Raw genomic sequence first — 18,315 nt, forward strand, 5'->3', positions numbered from 1 at the left:
TGTACAGAAAAAGCTGTTTCATGCTCAAAAAAGCCATTTTCTGTTCAAAACAACCACATGTGAATGTTACAGAGATTAAGTCTTGCTTGTGAACAAGCTTTGAAAAACTCTGTAATTTTTAAAGACTTTCCTGGAGTGGGAAGACAATTGCTAACATTACACATTGCTTCCCTCGAAAACAACTTAGTAAAGAATAGTATCCTATCCAGCTATCAGGAACCTGTCACTAATTCTCATGACCAAGCATCGATTGACCAACCGTGATTGTTAACTATACATCTGTTTAGCAAAGGGATGGTCAGGCTGTAACTGTGACAATCAAGTTTAAGTGAAGCAAAATTAACAGCAAGAGGAGGCAAGAACATATTTGTGGTTTGCTTACATGATGCAGAAGGTTTACCTTTTGAATTACACTGAATAGCCCTCTCCATAATGTAGGAATGATAATTATGATGAACTTATTTTTAACGATATATTTATTAAGTTTTTTCAGCATCCATGAAATAAAATAATTATCTCTTATCAACATTCTCAACCAACATGAGGTACATAACAGACAAACAAAACATAATGACATAACCTTGACTAACAATGCATAACAAAACTAACATAACATAACATAGCATAACATAAAGCTCACATATAACATTTACTTCCTTCCTTTCCTATACTTCTTGGTTCTAGCCATATCTTATATGTCTATCTTTTTAATTAACTTTCCAATATCATTCTACGAATTATGATGAACTTAAGGATAATTTATTTTGAAACATGACCAAACTAGAGGTTTCACATATGTGGTCCTCCAGATACTATTGAACTACAAGTCCCAGCAGCTCTTGTCAGGATAGTAAATGGGGAGGAATGCATGGAATTGCAGCCCAACAGCATCTGGAGGGCTAAATGACTTTCGCTCCCACTTTAATGTATAATACTATGAAGAGGTCTTCTGAGGGAAGACCATTTTGTAGTGAGATCAAAAAGATAAGATGATCAAAGTGTATGTTTCAAGTGCAACAATGAAGATCCAGAACTTTCTGTTCATTTTTCTTTCAAGTAAAACAGAGCAAGTGTGAGGAGAAAATGAAGCATGACCTCTCCAGCTCTCCCTATTTGTTTTTATTCAATTTATTTTATCTGAGATTTTTGTGGGATAATGTAATGTACTTCTGAACTGGGATTACCGTACTTCTGAACTTGATTTGGGGAAACCATTTCACTAGGCAACCAAGCAATTTACTTGGTGATTATGCACAAGTCAATATGGATGAGTTCAGATGAGCCAGTTCCGGGTTCTCTGAGAACACTACAGTCGCCCTTCCTAACTCACGGATCTCAGATCCACAGCCTTGGAGGGGCGACATATGCTACTTTTAATGGGGTGCCCCCCCCCAAGTGCACAGGTGCACACATGGGCATGCATTCAAGCCTATGGGCATGAATATGTGCAAGCCTCTGTTTTCGCAGAGGGAGGGTCCTGAATGGATCCTCCACGAAAATGGAGGGCCAACTGTAGTTTTTTGGGCTACTATACTCACCATTTGGATTTTCTTTAGGTGGTATTTTTATTCATATGTTCTAAAATTCATTATTTTATTTTGCAATGTTTTGATTGGTTTTTCCCCTTTCTATTTGGGAGCCCCCCTCCTTTAGCCCAAGAAGGCAAAATGCAAGCACTTTACAAAATGATTAAATTTTATTTATTTTCAGGATTTCTGTCATCTCACATATCATAAGTTCTCTGGGCAGCTTACAATAAAATCATCTGGAACAACTGAAAATGTAAGAACATAAAAAATTAAAACAATAAAAATAATTTAAACCTTCTAGAAGCTTATTAAACAGTTGCATAATTTAAAAGATTAAGTTGGAAAGTATAAAACCCTATATATTGAAACATTATATGAAGCCATTAAGCCCAAAAGCCTTTCTTTTTTAAAGGGGAAATACCACAGAGGAGGAGGCCCTCTCTCACATTCTCAGAGTATATTGCTCCCAATATTACTATGTCTGTGGGACACAGAGGTGAGCTCCTCATGTCTCAATGCTTAGGCAGGGAGAAATAAAGAGAGATAGGAGAGACAGATATATATTGCTATTATTATTATAAAAATATAATAATCAGAAGTTAAGGATTGTCATGCAACAAGGTGCAGATTGTTTTTCTACGACTGCAGCCAGTCGGTATTTTGCAGCCTAATGTACCAGCCGAGGCTGTAGCGAGGATAAAACTCCTTGGAGGAAAGGGAGGATGTGTCTGTGTAAAAAATAAATGATTTCACAAGTCCCACTTTGAGCTTGCCTGAAGGGAGAATGTAAGATCTGCTCACTTTTGTTTATAGACTAATCTTCTTCCATCCGGTAACATCCTTCTACAGTTTTTGATATTTGCTATGAAGTCTACTTCAGCTTGTAGTAACTTTATGGAAGACCTCTTGTGATCCCTGGTCATCATCAACAGACCTGCTGAGGTCTTGCAAACTCAGAGCCATGACTTCCTTCCTATATTTGGTCTTCTCTATTCCTATTTCACTTTACTAAGCATTACTGTTTTTTCCTATGAATCATGTAATCTCATGATACGTCCAAAGTATGATAGCCTCAGTTTAGTCTTTTTCACTTCTAAAGAGATTTCAGCCTTGATTTACTCTTAGACAGTTTCATTTTTTGTTATGGTAGTCCATGAGTATCTGTACAGCTCTGCTCCAACACATTTCAAACAGGTTTATTCTCATCCTCTCAAGCTTTCTTTACTCCCCAGCTTCCAAGCCCATTATAGGAGTTTCTCACACAAAGGAGATCAGGAATTCATCCCGTGAATATCCTGGAAAAATTGCGTAATTACGCAAAATGATTTCACACAACGTCGCACAGAACCCGCCATTAAACTGGTCACAAGGAAGCATTAATGCACATCTTTTTACTTTCGGTATTTCAGCGACAGTACATTTACGATATCACTTTATTTGCGCAATTGTATGTGATAATTATTCGTGCAATTACTCACCATTTTGGTAGGATGGTTTAAATGTGCTTTAATCTCTTTAATATCAAAATTAGTCCCAGTGTGATAAACTCCAACATTATGCCATGGATGATCCTGACTTTTGGATTTAGGGATATGTCTTTATACTTGAGGATCTTATCTAGTTCTAGGCAAAATCCCTGCATGTACTGGATGTGTATTTAGGACTGGAGCCAACTTTATTGTTGTGCACCTCCAACAAATGGTGACCCTAAGGAGACTCTTTCCTTGGCAAGATTTGTTCAGAGGGATTTTCGCTTTTGCCTTCCTCCGATGCTGAGAGAGGGTGAATAATCCTGACATCAGTGGGGCTTACTTCTGAACAGACAGGCATGAGATTGTGCTGAGAGTTAGGAACAGAACCCTCCTCCCCAGGTGAATATTTCCTTTCTCCCCAGAGTACCCATTGCCCTTGCTCCGTCTTCTATCTATGGTGATGCCTCGCATTCCCCAGATGCCAATCCTGCCCCTCCCCCTTTGTATGTGTGTGTTGTGTGCCTTCAGTTTCCAATTTATGGAGATCCTAAGGCGAACCGATCATGGGGTTTTCTTGGCAGGATTTGTTCAGAGGAGGTTTGCCTTCCACACTATTGCCTTCCACTGAGTCTGAGAGTATGTGACTTGCCCAAGGTCACCCAGTGGGTTTCATGGCAGAGTGGGAATTGAACCCTGGTCTCCAGAGTTGTAATCCAATGCTCAAACCACAATTCAAGGCTGTTGCTACTTTAGGAGGGAACAAGACTCACACGCAGCCCATGGTTTCATGGTCCATTCTCTGTGCAACAAAAACACTGTACTTATAGCAACAGCAAGGTTTTGTTTTGTTGGAAATGGTTAAGACGACAAGCTCCAAGTGCTCAGAGATGCTTATTTGTTAACTGTTGAGCATTTTGGTTGTTGTGAGAAAAGACCTTCTCAAGGGGCCTTTAGCGGAATTCAATTGAGTTGAGAACATTAAACTTTGGGAGAGTGTTTGGAACTCCAATGAATTTTGCTGAAGGCCCCTGACGAAGGCCTTTTCTCACTGAGGCCAAAACGCATTGGGCTTTTTCAAACATATAAACTGGTGACCATCTCAGAGCATGTGGAGTGTGTTTCCTTCCCATTTTCTGCTTTTAATGCGCTTTTCAGTCCTCTCTTCACCACTTTCTTTCATTGCCACCCCACTGAGTGGGCTCTTTCCCACTGCACCCAGTCAGGCCTTGGGTTTGGGTGGCCACAACAGTGACTGAGACCCACCATTCCCTGCTGCCTCCTGAGGCCCTCCTCTTCCAGGACATGCCTTCCATTTCAACCTTCTGTCAAGGATGAATGTCAGAATGCCCTCTATTTTGAGCAGAACTAAGCAGCATGAATTTACATTTCTGTGTTTTGAACTTTTATGTGGTCATGTCCTCCATTTTCCTTGAAGGTGCTCCATTGAGGACCGGACATCTGGTCACCCTGTCCCCTAGCAAAGCCCAGGTCCACCGGCCTTTGCTGGGGAGGTAGAAATGGGTGTCCTTTCCCCCTTGAGAGCCCTTTTCTCTTCTTTCCTCCATCTTTCCTCCGCCCCCAAGCGACAGGAAGGAGGAGAAGCCATTCTTCCCACAGGCCAGGAGGAGGAAGAGGTGGCCTTTAGACTCCCCACAGTGTTGGCCAAGGAGGCACCACAAAAGCAAGGACACCCCAGGAAAATGGAGGATGTGCACTCTGTTGACTGGAGCCTGGCAAGGGGGCTTCTTCCATAGGCCAAAGAAAAACTCCATACATGCCTATAGAAATAGAAACTCCTTAGGCTCAAAAATAGAGGAGGTTTTGGGCTGGACAGAAGGCAGTAAGGGAGGACATGTCCTGGAAAAGGAGAGTGTTTGGTCACACTGGGCAGAGAGAGAGAGAGTGCCTGCTCCTCCTCTTCTTCTGGGCAAACCCCTAGCTGAAAGGCTGGTCCACCTCAAACACCCTCCGGACCCACACAACCCACCCTCTGGAAGGGAAATGGGGGAAGGAATGGGGTGAGGGTTTTCAGGGACAAGGGGACATGGGAAGGAGCAAGCAGTGGGGACAATGGCAGAGGAAGCGTTCTGGCCAAAGCAACAAAATGAGCCATTCCCAGAGCCAGACTAATTCTGCAAGAAACAAGGTTCAAGGACTGTTCCTTGGGAGCCTTGTTTCTCACAGAATTAGCCTGGCTCTGGGAAAGGCTGTCTTTGTGAGCCACACATTCATGGAGAGGTCAGCTTCCAGTCAAACATAAAACAACATTGGAAAGGAGCAAATATTCTGGCCAGGAATATTTCCTTCAAGAATAAGGAGGCTACCTCCTTGCTCTGTCATCTTGATTTGGTCTCAGAGTTTGGACTATGACTGTGAATTCAACAATGGACTTTGGGCAACTCGCACCATCTCAGCCTCATTGGTTCACAATGGCAAGCCCCCTCTGAAGAAACTTGCCAAGAAAACCCTCCTGACACGGTTACCCTAAGTTGGAAAGGGCTTGAAGGCACACAACAACAAGACGTTACTTTTCCCTAGCCTGTTTATAAACATCCCAAACTCCACCTCTTATAGACTGTGTTGGTGTGGTTCCTTCGTTGTTGTGTGCCTTCAAGTTGTTTCCGGTTTATAGAGACCCTAAGGCAATGGTTCTCAACCTTCCTAATGCCATGACCCTTTAATGCAGTTCCTCATGTTATGGTGACCCCTCAATCATAAAATTGCGGTGTATTGGTTCATAAGACCATCAGAAATATGTGTTAGGCAATCCCTGTGAAAGGGTTGTTCAACTGCCAAAGGGGTCGCAATCCACAGGTTGAGAACTGTTGCCCTAAGGCAAACCTATCACAGGGGGTTCTGGGGCTGAGAGAGTGTGACTCACCAAATGTCACCCAGTGGGTTTTCATGGCCGAGCAGGGAATCGAGCCCGGGTCTCTCAAGTCATATAGTCCAACACTCAAGGGAAGGGATCCCACAGGGTTCTTGTCAGTATTGCGTGCCTTCAAGTCCTTTCTGACTCATGGGGTTTTTTTTGGTCAAGTGTTTGCAGAGGAGGTTTGCCATTGCTTTCCCCCGAGGCTGAGAGAGTGTGATTTGCATGGTCACTCAGTGGGTTCACATGGCCAAGCTAGGATTTGAACCCTGGTCTCCAGAGTCATATAGTCCAACACTTAGAGTTAATAAACTCCGGTGGACAATAGAAACAGACAGGGACCCAGGCCTAACAATGGCCCTTGCTCTTGATGTTAGTGAATTGCAGTTCTAATTATCCCTAGCGGATGATAGGGGTTGCAGTCACACAGCTGGAATGGTGCATGGTACCCATCCCACTTGTATGTTCACCGATTTGGTGCTATGGGGGTACCAGCCAATATGCCATATTTATGTTACCTAACTTCACATAGGAAGAGGGTTTAGGAACACAACATGCTCTTCCCAGGAATAGTGCCCTACAAGTGTCCATAAGCCTGGCACCTGGTTCATCAGCCTTTCATTGCTGGTGGCCTTTATACCACCAACTTTACATTGTCCTGGATTAACCCAGATACCCATCTCACTTCAGCACTGGTGACAGCACTGATTTGTAGGGACAGGGGACACTTGGCAAATCAAACTGCATTAATCCTGCTGTGGTGTAGTATCGGAGAGTGCGAGTTGCGATCTTCACATCAGCCACAAACTAGGTGGCCTTAAGCAAGCTGGGCATTTACCCAGCCTCACCCCCTCTCCCCAGTTTAATATACTACCTTGTATTAGTATAGAGAGGGCTGTTGTTAAGGATTACTGGGACAATATATGGGAAACACCTTGAACACTTAAAATGTGCTGCATTTGCTACCTAAGTATTATTATTATAGCCATAGACGCTTGCAGATGCACGTAAGAAAACAGGTACTAGAGGTCCATGAAATGTGTTTGAATTAAGTGGCACATGTACATACTTGGAACTGAGTGCCACTTAATTCAATGGGGGCTGATCACAGTCTGACTACTATGGATACCTCCACTGCAATGAGTTGGATGTGCTTCTTTGCTTCACCTTGAAAGGGAGACAGAGCAGAATTTGTGTATTGCCATGAGAAACAAAACAAGAGGTTTCTTTTCAAGGGGACCTGCTCTAGGATCACGAATTAGGGAAATAAAGGAGTCTGAGTGTACTGTTTCTTCCTTCCACATTCCTGACTCTAATGGGCCCCCTGCTTTATTGCCAATTTGTTGTCTGCCTTCAAGTTGTTTCCAATTTACTGCGTCCCGAAGATGACTGTACTGTGAGTTTTTCTTGGCAAGATTTGCTCAGAGGTGGTTTACCATTGCTGTCCTCTGAGGCTGAGAGAGTGTGACCTCTTGCCCAAGGTCACCCAGTGGGTTTCAGGGCTGAGCCAAGATTCGAACTCTGGTCTCCAGAGTTGTATACAATGTTCAAACCACTGTCTCTATTACACCCTAAATTTAAGGAGGGACAACTGTAGCCTCACCATGTTTGCCAAGAACTACATTTTCACGGAACTTTTTTCATATTTTTATTTAAGTTCAAGCAGGACCTGAGTTACATAATCTTAGCATTCAATGGAAGGGGGGATAAAACAAAATCTCTCAGGCAACTTCACAGCCTGTCTTTAAATCCTAATTCCACATGGCCTTGTTGTTGTTGTTGTTGTTGTTGTTGTGTGCCTCCAGGTCGTTTATGACTTATGGCGACTCTATAATGAGGGGGTTTTCGTGGCAGGTTGAGTTGCGATTCAGACTCTGGTCTCCACAGGCTAGCGCCGGGCTGCATCCACACTGGAGAAATAACCCGGTTTGGCCCTGCTTTAACGCTTTGTCTGGCTCTTTGCTATGGAATTCTGGGAATTGGAGTTTGTTGTGGGGCCCAGAGCGGAGCGGAGCTCCGCTCTGGGCCCCACAACAAACTCCAACTCCCAGAATTCCATAGCCTTGAGGCACAAAAGAGTTAAAGCGGGGCCAAAGCGGGTTATTTCTCCAGTGTGGCTGCAGCCCAGGGAGGAAGCCTCCTTCCCCTCCTCCTCCTCCTCCTCCCTCACGTCAGCCAACCAAAGCAAGCCCCCTCCTCCAGAGCAGCAGCAGAGAAACAAAAAGAGGAGGCAGAGGCAGAGACTAAACAGAGGAGGATAGACCCCGAAAGCGAGAGGGGAGAGAGAGAGAGAGACTGAGGCTGAGGAGGGGAGGCAGGCAAAGAGGCTCCCCGCTCTCTCCCTGGCGCCGCTCCATCGCCCTTGGCTCCCTACTCCTCCTCCTCCTCCTCCGTCCCCTGCCTGGCTTTGTCCTCCGTGCGGCGCCCACAGGTGTGCCACCTCCTCCTCCTCCTCCTCCTCCTTTCTCTGGGCAGCGCTGGCCCAGCAGGTGAGGGGCCTGGCTCTGGCGGAGGGCCTTCTCTCCTCCTCCTCCTCCTCCTCCTCCTCCTCGTCTTCTTCTTCCTCGCCGCCTTCCCTCTTCTCTGGAATCTCCCGCCGGCTCCCTCCGAGAGGCTGCCAGGCTTCAGGCGGCGGGTGAGGAAGGCGCCTCCTCCTTTTCCCTCTCTTCTTCCTCCCTCTAGTCTTCTTCTTCCCTCTCTTTCTAGTTTTCCCTCTCTCTAGTCTTCCTCCCTCCTTTATCACTTCCTCTCCTCCTTGTTTCCCTCGGTTCCTCCTCCTCTCTCTCTCTCTTCCTATTTCAACCTCTCACCTCCCTCGCTGCCTTCCTCCTCCTTCTCTTCCCATTCCTCCCTCTCCTCCTCCTCTTCTTCCTTCCTCCCTTTCCTCCTCCCTCTCCCATTCTTCCTCCTCCTCCTGGGTCCTGCCCTCTCTCCGCCTCCTGGGCCCCGCGGGCGATGGCGAGGGCTCGGTCGGCGTTGTCCGCTGGCGTTGCGCGCTGCCTCCGGGGGCGCCTCCTCTTCTCTCTCTTCCTCTTCTTCTTCTTCTTCTTCTTCCTCGGCTGAGGCGCGGCCAGGGCCCTAGGCGGCGGAGGCGGAGGCGGAGTGGGCAGCCCCTCAGCCCCCACTACAACCACCATCACCAGCAGCAGCAGCAGCAGAGACACAAAGGCGCCCCCCGCCCAGCCCTCTCCCCTTTCCCCTTCGGATCCAACTTGGGTAAGTTCCCCCTCGGTTCCTTCTCTTGCCTTGGCTCCACCTGTTGAATGCCTGGGCTGCTCAGGGAAGGAAGGAAGGCAGCCAGTCCCTCCCTTCAGCCCCTCAGGGAGGCTTTGGGCGGCTTTGCCTCCTCCTCCTCCTCTTGGGCTCCTTCCCAGTCTCAGGCGCTGGAGGAGGAGGAGGAGGAGGAAGAAGTTCCCAGGATCCCCCCTCTCCAGGAGCTCCTCCGACCCCAAAGAAATGGCCCCAGGTCCAGGAAGGCTGGGAAGTTAGACCCCCGGCCCTTCCTTCTGGCGGGTGAGTTTCCCTTCGCCTTAAAACTGCGCCGGTTCCTGACTCCCAGGCTTTCCTTCTCCCCTTCTGCTGCTTCTTCCCTCTCTCTCTCTCTCTCTCTCTCTCTCTCTGTGCCTCCTTTTCATCATGGCTCGTCCTGCCTTGTTTCAACGGCAGATGGTTTCCATTAAGAGCAAAGGAGAAGGAGGGGGTGGGACAAAAACCTTGGCTTGGCTGTCTCCACACTAGAGAGATAACCCGGTTTGGCACCGCTTTGTCTGGCTCAAGGCTATGGAATCCCACAGGGCCCCACGACAAACTCCAACTCCCAGAATTCCATAGCCTTGAGCCAGACAAAGCGGTGCCAAACCAAGTTATCTCCAGTCTGGATGCATTTTTCTAATCCGCAGTAGTTTCATCCTTGTCTCCCCACCATTCAGATGGTGAAAACCCCTTCACCCTGAACCCACTCATTTCCTCATCTATATGTTTATGTGGACTGTGGCTGATCATCGGTTTGGTGGCTTTGGTGGCATTGGGGCACTTGGACCAGAAGGCTGCTGCTCTCAGGTTGAACACCTCCCTTGGGACTGGAAGGCAGGTCCGGGTTTCTGTCTCACAAAGGCGTCAGGACTTTCTCATAAAAACACACACCTCTTTGGAGAGAGCCGGAATGCTGCAGTTGGCTCCATGCAGGTTGGGCTCCTCCGTGTGCGGTTTGTGACTCACTCCGGTTTGTTTGCTTTTGTCTTTTGGGGGGGACTTTGGTATGCTGATATGCCCTTTTTTGTGAGATTGTGGCCCTGCCCGTTTGTGTAAGGGCATACTTGGACGATGAGTTAGCTAGTCCTGAACCAAAGGTAAGCTAACCCTTCCCTTCCACTCCCACATTGACCAAAATGAAAGTGTGCCTCTCAGGACTTTGTCACACAGGGAAAACTGAGAAGGTTAACCAAAGGTTAATCCAGGGTCGCAAAAGATTTTCAAATGATGTCTCCCGCAAACAGAAAGCGATCCAAACGCAATCGGGAGACATCCCAAGAATAGCTGAGTTCAGAAAAATATCAAATGTATAAATCCTTTCCCACTGTGAATTTGCAGTCAGTTTGCATCTGCATTAGTATGAAATGCATCTCCAGATCAGCCATGGGATTACTGTCGGCCATGGGATCCTGTCCTCCCTGTGCACGCTAATTCGAAATCAAGAAGCCAATGGGTGCGTACTCATATGGTGAATTCATTCACATTGGCACTGTTTTCTCTTTCGGATGGGCGCTGTGTTCTTCTGTGTGTGTGATAAACTGCAACATAATTTCTTGCATTTTTGGATTAACACTCCCTTTCTTTTTCTTTTGGGACGGTAATACATTCCTCTGTGTGAAAAAGTCCTCAGTGCACTTGAATAACTCATACGCACACCAGAAATGGTGCGTTACTACCCTATTTGTCATGTTTAAACCTAGCAATACCTTTTCATTTCCCTTCTGAAGTGCAGCAAGGCTAGACAGGCTAGAAATTCTGGTTTGCTTCTGAGCTGCCTGGTTTTCACCTTTCCTAACCTGTGCTCACCTGTTGTTTGCAGGCATATAAAACATACCCAAGACAGCTTCTTTTTGCTACAAGCGGCAAGAGAACTCAGTGCTTGCACACCTTTTGGTGGAAGAGAATGGCTGTCTCTCCTGGTATGCTTCTCTGTTGCAATAACGTGAATGGAGACAGACTGTGTCCTCCCAAGAGGAGGAGACAGACTGTGTCACAATGTTTAAGGATGTCGGAAGCATCTAGACCAAAAGTCATGTGCGCCCAAGCACTAGGCATGTTTACTCAGCACAGTGTTTATTGCTGAGATCAGTGTGACTGGAATGCACTGCATACACAGGATCAGAACTTTAACTCCTTGTTGTGTATCCCCTGCCTGCTTCTCCCCATCCAGATCTTTGCTATCTGTATACTTCCTTTTAATATGGGATCTATAATAGGCATTTCTTACTCCCAGAAAAAAAAATTGAGCTCATTTCATAATACGTAATGTATACAGTAGCAAAGATGCGTATGTACCAGAAGGCAAAAAACTTTTCTGTGAAATAAAACTGTGGAGGTTTGTTTTTTGTATTGGATATTTCAATCATGAACTACCAAGGCTAGGCTTGAAATTGAATAAATGAATGAAGAGTGTGTGTACAAGGATGAAATGGCAATTCAATTCATGCAAAAAAGGCATGGACCTTGGAGCAGGGGTTGGGGTGGTAGTTCTCAACCCCTATGTATTTTTACATCCTCAGGTATTCATCAGTCAGAATTACTATTAAGACAGTCATTGAGCCCTAACAGGAATAATAAAGGTTACCTGCAAACTAGTCTAGGTGCACTTAGGTCCAAAACACACACTGCAGAAATAACCCAGTTAGAGACCGCTTTAACTGCTCTGGCTCAATGCTAGGGAATCTTGAATTCTGTAATCTATTGTGGCACCGGAGCTCTCTGACAGAGAAGGCTAAATGTCTCACAAAACTACGCTTCCCAGAATTCCCTAGTATTGAGCCAGGGTAGTTAAAGTTGGATTTAACTAAATCCAGGGTCTCAAACTGGATTATTTCTGCACTGTGTTTGGGACGTTACTTGAGAATAATATACACTGAGCATATGGAGAGTACTTGTATGTACATATTGTGCTTATAGGAGTCCACATCTTTCAGAATATCTGAATGATAATGGACTAGGGAAAATAATTTAGCCTACCCTTGAACAGTAAATGCAAGTAGGCAAAATTGATAAATTTGCTGCCAATATTGAGCTCCCCACACCTTAAAAACAGTTTCAGGGGTCTTTAGGAAAAGAACCTTACAGTTCCAGGATGACTGCAAAAAGGACCTAACAGCTGGAAAGGGGCTATTCCAAAATCTTTGATTTGGACAGTAATGGGAGACATTGGCCTGTTACAGACTGCCAAAATAAAGCTGCTTCGGGTCTCTTTGGAGGTATGCTATTTAAATGATGCATGGGTCCTACGAGTCCACAGGTCGCGCTAAAGCCACACTCCATTCCTAAGCACTGGAGTACAGCTTTGGTGCAGCTTCCGGATTCTTTGGGTGCATGCATCATTTAAACAGCATACCTCCAAAGAGACCCGAAGCAGCTTTATTTTGGCCGTCTGTAACAGGCCTGTGTATTCCTCTGAAGGCCTAAATACCCTAATGGCTTCAGATCCTGCCTGATCTTGAAAGCTAAGCAGGGCTAGGTCTGGTTAGTACTTGGATGGGGGACTATAAATGAATACAAGTTGTTGTAGGCCATGCTTCAGTGAAAGGAACTGGCAGAACTATCTCTGGACATTTCTTACCTTAGAAAATCCTATGAAATTCATGGGGTTGCCATGAACAAGTGACTTAGAGATACATACTGTACACACATGTATGTGTGTATATATATATATTCTGTTGAAGCACGTGTTTGTTTGTTTGTTTGTTTGGTGAGGAAGAAAAAATCCAAGAAATGGAATACCAGATAATGGTTCTGATAATGATAATAACTCATAATGGTTCAGATCCACATTTTGTCATACGTAGAGTAAACCTATTGAAATAAATATGACATGCCAATCATGATTAAACTTAGGCTCCATTGATGTCTGTGGGTTTACCGCATGGCAGCATTTGGTTCCACCCATTTATGATAGCTGCTTCCTTGTGCAAAAATATGTGGCAGACATTTGAAACTATAGAGAAAAGGTGGGCAACTGTGGCCATCCAAATATTTTAGACTGTACCTTCCATCATCCTTCAACATATGGTGCATCGGGCCGATTGGAGTTGTAGTTTGAAAAAAGTTCACCCCTTCCAGACAGTATTCTTGTTACTGATTTCTCTGTATGCCCACTAACAATATTTTATTGCTCAACTCATGTTATCTGAAATATATAACTTTGTGCAAGTGGTACGAGTTTATGTGGGTGGTAAAAAAACATGCCAGCATTCAGAGTGAGGTTGAGAGATCCCAATGTGCCACAATTCTCTATATATTTATTAGTTTTACACTTCACTGACAGGTTGCCTTAGTAATATGGAAATGTGCAACAAAGTGATGATTCCAACAGAAAAACAAAGAGACTATTGAAACTTTTGCTACTACTTCCTTTTTCAAAGTTAGTTATTCTGAGTTGGTTGTTCTGCAGTCTCTGCTTTTCATTGTAGTCAAAGACAGAAATGCAAGAGTATCGTAATTGATAAAAGGCATAAAAACAAAAGGTTGCATTTTCTTCTCTTTCTTGTTAATAAGGTACGGGTCAGTTTTTCTAAAACTGCCTTTTGTTTCAGCTGTACAAGACCAAAACGATGTTTCAAATTTTACTTGCATCTATTATTTTGAGCCCTTTTCTTCTGGTCTAATGCTATTTCTGATGTGATGAGATCTAAGCTATATGGCCAAAAATAAGTCAGGACTGTAGGAGGATATAGGTACTTGTGGGTACAAGAGGACTATTTGTGTCCTTAAAATTCTACTGCTAGCACATTTTTATACAGTTCTGTAAAATTCTGCTGGAGATTATCTTGACAGCATCATCACAAAGGAAAGAAACCCTCAAGTTTTCCTATGGGCTTGGTTTTGTGTTAGGACGTTTTAGCTTTTCTTATTGCAAATTTCTGTGCTCTGGAATAGCTCATGAGGTGTGCCTGAAGCAAAAAAAAAAAAAAAAAATCCAAAATGATGCCTCATCTTTTTAATTATGTGGGGTACCATCACCAAGGTGTGTCCGTGTTGTAAGTTTCACTGGAATGAGCAGGTGTGTGTTGCACCCAGGGTTTACTTGTGTGTTGCCTATCTGGCTTTTCTTTCCATGGGCAGGAGAGAAACTGTGTGGGCTTTTAAATATTATATTCTGCTTTTCTCAAGCAAAATGAAGTGTGCATCAAAAACAAAACCCCAGCAGTAATAACATCAAGCTATAAACAGAACATGTTAAAAATAAAAAGAATACACACTACAGAAGCAAAAGTGCCCAAAACAGAAACATCAAAGCAGTATGATCGGAAAATATAAACTGGATGAAAGAAAAAGATGAGGCCCAGAGTTTCTAGGAGAGGTGATCACCAATTGCCTTAAGCATGGGCCAGACCTGGGAAGACTACAAAGCTTCAGGTACCGCACGCAATCATTGTCAATAGGAGCACATTGAATGGAGCATATAAAGGCATCTATGCAGGGAAAGGTACTTCTTTAAAGTGTTTGACTCCTAAATCATGTCAGGCCTTAAAAGTAATAGAACTGAGCTAAACTGAATGGACAGCCATCAATAAGCGGATTGTCAATGCAGATTATGCAAAATTGGAGTGCTGTTCTACATTTGTCTAACACTATAAACCAGGCAGCAGCATCTTCCATAGGGTTGGAGTGGTGCTGAATAGTCTTCAAGTGCATGCAGAGCATGTCTTTGTAGTCAAGTCAGGGTTTACCAAGCTGTGAATGATTTATTTCACAGGCTGTGATCTGCACTGCAGAATTAATGCAGTTTGACACTGCTTTAACTGCCATACCTCAGTGGTATGGATTTCTGAGATCTAGAGCTCTGGTAACACAATAAACTACAGATCCCAGGATTCCATAGGATGGAGACATGACAATAAAAGGGATGCCAAACAGCATTGATTCTGCAGTATGGCAGCAGCCTCAGTTTTTCCTATGCTGTCTGTCTCCTGAATAGTATCCATTTACTGTCTAAAAGGATGAAACTAATTTGTTTCATCTTGCCTATGTTTACAGTATGTGGTTTGCATGTTCCATTCTTGTCCACATATCCAATGATTTATATCACCAATAAAACTATGGTAGTGTCTGCATGGAGGAAAAGAAACATTTCTGCACTATTCCTGCACTGACTTGTTTAGATGATACACAAATAGGAGGAACATGGGCTCAATCCACACTTCAGGGTGATTCTTTGGAGTAAAAAGAGTCCCTGTTTGCTCCAGATCAGAATAGAAACTCTGGCAAATCCCATGGGCATGCAGACCCCTTAGAACTTTAAAATGAATAAGGCTTAAAATTCAGTAGAACTATGAAAGAAAAAAAATCTGTATGAATTTCAAAAAATCTAAAAGATATATATCATTCCCACTGGGTGACCTTGGGCAAGTCACATGCTCTCAGCCTCAGGGAAAGACAGTGGCAAACCTCCTTTGAACAAATCTTGCCAAGAAAACCTTGTGACAGGTTTGCTATGTCGGAAATGACTTGAAGGCACCACAGCAACATTAACACAACAAAACACACCCTACCTACCTTTCTCTCCTATCCACTGTATATTTACATTGCTTTGGTGATTCTTATTTTGGCTTCTAGAGGAATGTGTTCATTTTTTAAAATTAAGTAAGCAGTTGTCACTTATCCCAGTTATTTCAAAATTAGTGTCATTTTTTGATTTTTTTCTGCTCAAAAACCTTAACGGGTGTTTTTAACAAGTTATGGGAGATACATCTATCACATTTATGGGTAAATTGTATTCTTCAGTGAATATAGCTCATCTTGTGCCACCTTTGCTTACTTATGTTCTTGGCTATAAAATGTCCATTTACTGAATTTGGCTAGTTGCTTGTCCATTTGAGTACTTTTTTTCATTTGCCTTATACTTCAGTAGCAAATGTTTTGCAAGTTGACTTGATTGCCAGTTCAGGATCACACATTTGGTAATATGTAAAATAGGCCTCATTCTTGCTTTCAAACAGCTACTAGATGGATAATATTTATTTATATCCTATCTTTCTCCCAAAATTTTGACTCAAGGTGGCTTATAAATTTAAAAAAAACCAATACAACTAAAGCATACAAAAACTGAAAATTGAAATGGAATTAAACTATTCACAATATTAAATGACTTAAAACTGCACTAAAAAAAATAAAATACACCTAAAGGTAACAAAATAGATCTTTTTAAAATTCTCTCTCTCTCTCACTCACTCTGTGTGTGGGGTTTAAGTCACTTATTGAGTTATGACAACCCCATGAGTTTCATAGGGTTTTCTAAGCCAACCCTATGGAATACTTAGAGGTGGTTTTGCCAGTTCCTTGCTCTAAAGTATAGCCTGAAGCATCTGGTATTCATTGGCGATCTCCCAGCCAAGTACTAGAGTTGACCCGGATTAGCTTCCAAGATCAGATAAGTTCTGGTGCCTTTAGGATACTTTTCAGCACAGTGATTAAATGCCTGAACTGTAGCTACTCACTCACAAAGCATAAGGTTGTGAGTTCAATACCAGCAAAAGGGCTCAAGCCCAACTCAGGCTTGCCTCCTTCCGAGGTCACTAAAATGAGTACCCAGATTGTTGGGGGGCAATTAGCTTGCACTTTGTAAACCACTTAGGGGAGTGCTTAAGTACACTGATAAGTGGTATAGAAATGTACTTGCTATTGCTATATACTGTATTTGCTTTGTTTTTCATCCTTCACCACAAGCTAACAAGCAACTAATGTGTATACACAACTGTAAGTTGACTTCATGTAGGTTTGGGGCCAAAATTATGAAATCTGATGTGAATTTGGGGTTAAATTTTTGACTAAAATTTTGACTTCTACATGAGTATATACAGTAAATGTCAGGGAGGCAGAGGCAACCTAGTCAGGGTGCCTGGCAAGGCTGCTGTCTTTCCTTGTGCTCATGAAGCTTCTTCTAATCAGGTCTTTCAAACTGATCAATCAGAGAGCTAGCCTGACTTACTGGATAATAAAGGAACTTATGAAAAGGGATCCTTGGGATTTTCAGGCAAAAGCAAGAGAGTAAAAAAAAAGCTTTTTCTGGCAAGGTAGCGGATTGACCTTCAATGGCAGAGCACACTTAACCATTCACCCGACTCATTAATAAATAGTCTGAATTAAAAGGACACCTTTGCCTGCTTTCTTGCTGCTTTGTGGCAGATTGTGTATTTGTTTCACTCATGTAAAAGAACAGATAACAGTAGGTTTGTCAACTTTAAGAGTATTTTTCAGATTGTCTGTGAAGTTTATCGCACGGGATGGATTGGGAACGGATCGAAAGTTACCGGGAATGAGTGCAGAACAAGTGGGGGATGCATTTTACCGCACACAAAAGTCCCCATTCCGTTCTCTTCTGTTTCCCATCCATCCCACAGGAGTCAATTTTTGAGAACAGTTACTGAACAGTTCTCAAAAATTGCCTCCTGTGAGACGGATATGGAACGGAATGGGGACTTTTGTGTGCGGTAAAATGCATCCCCCACTCATTCCAGCTCCATGCTCGCCCCTTTTGTAACACACAAGGCCCGTTCCAGGGGCCTGTGAGATAAACTCTTGTGTTTCAGTAACACATCATCTGAGATTTTAGTAGCAATCTGGAGTGTAGCTACATCGTGTGCAGAATCAGGGTGAAAGAAAAAGAGATTTACTCTCCACCACATGCATTTTTGATCCACTCCATACATTTCTAGCATTGGAGTAATTTAAAACTTCAACGGTGCATTTCGAAACAGATTTTAGACATGCAAAGGCAGGCAAAGTTACCAAGTGAACATGATTGCACACACACACACACAAAATAAGGCTTCTGTGTGTGAATGATTTTTATGTCTTGCTATACATCACTAGAAATTTGGTAACTGAAGAAAAATTAATGGGGGGGGGCAGAATTCTTGTTTGGAGGGGTAGTATCCCTTCTCCCCCTGTAGCTACATCTCTGATAGCAAAGCTATGAAGAAATTACTTATCAAGGCAGTAGTTGTGCCAGTTGTTGTTGTGATTTCATTGACTGTGTCAGTTATTGTTGTGACTTCATTGGCTAAAACTATTGAAAGGCAGGGCAAGGATCCCCTCCCCATTTTTTTGCAATATGATTTGACAAAACAGCATTTATGCATGTGCCTCTTATATTTTCTTTTTACAAGGCTCAACATGTTTGTTTTAATAGCAAAAGCTAGGAATTGGGTTTATGGCTTATTAGTGGAAGAAA

At 43.6% G+C, this 18,315-nt stretch overlaps 1 protein-coding gene across 3 annotated transcripts in view; it reads left to right on the forward strand.

Moving 5' to 3' along the window:
- Positions 1-8,956: 8,956 nt before the first annotated feature.
- LOC149312328 (plexin-B2-like) overlaps positions 8,957-18,315 on the forward strand; it is a 377,818-nt gene continuing 368,459 nt past the window's right edge. For 2 of the 3 annotated variants that reach the window (XM_089524408.1, XM_089524410.1), the window contains exon 1: positions 8,957-9,089. The gene's annotated coding sequence lies outside the window, so the exon portion shown is untranslated. Of the gene's footprint in view, positions 9,090-9,301; positions 9,387-18,315 lie in introns of those variants that run through there. The other variant, XM_089524409.1, reaches the window with a different exon arrangement.

Source organism: Sceloporus occidentalis, unplaced genomic scaffold (assembly GCF_023333645.1).
Source record: "Sceloporus occidentalis isolate IW3139 unplaced genomic scaffold, rSceOcc1.0.p SCAF_5, whole genome shotgun sequence".
In the NCBI taxonomy this organism is placed as follows: domain Eukaryota; kingdom Metazoa; phylum Chordata; class Lepidosauria; order Squamata; family Phrynosomatidae; genus Sceloporus; species Sceloporus occidentalis.